The following is a 612-nucleotide window of genomic DNA, read 5'->3' on the forward strand; positions in this document are numbered from 1 at the left end:
CCCTCCGGTGCTCCTGCTGCCTGCCAGCGGGGGTCGGGCCAGGGGTCCTTGCTCCCCTCCCTCCTCCTGTGGCTTTCCTCATGCTCCCTCCATCACTCTCGCCCCCCCTTTAGTTTTTTCTTCTTTTTTTGTCTTTTTTTTTCTTATGGAAAAAAATATGAACCTTTTTTTTTTGTTGGTTGGTTGGTTGTTTTCGTTTGTTTTCTCGATGCAGTTACTTTGACATCTCAACGTCAGCAGATCGTTTTTAACAAAGATTCGGATATAAAAATACAAATATGAGGAGTTTCTGTTTTAAAAAGAAGCGTGCCGGAGTGGTGGGGCTGACCCTCGGCCCCCGGGCCGGCCGCCCGGGCCACCAAGCTCATGCAAAAAACGATGGAGCAAAAAATGTCTCTGGACAGCAGCGCTCCCCCCCCCGCTCATGGGGCCGGGTGGCCCCGGGATTCGGGGACCCTCCGCCAAGGAGGATCGGGGGGACGCGCCGCGGAGCAGGGGGCTGGGCCCCTTCCCCGGGCAGGGGGGTCTTCGCCCAGGGTGGGGGGCTCGGCGGTTCGTCCCGGCCCCGGGGGAGGCGGAGGGGTAAAGTGCATGGCTCGGCGGGGGGTGGTG

The sequence above is a fragment of the Geospiza fortis genome, unplaced genomic scaffold, assembly GCF_000277835.1.
Source record: "Geospiza fortis unplaced genomic scaffold, GeoFor_1.0 scaffold172, whole genome shotgun sequence".
In the NCBI taxonomy this organism is placed as follows: domain Eukaryota; kingdom Metazoa; phylum Chordata; class Aves; order Passeriformes; family Thraupidae; genus Geospiza; species Geospiza fortis.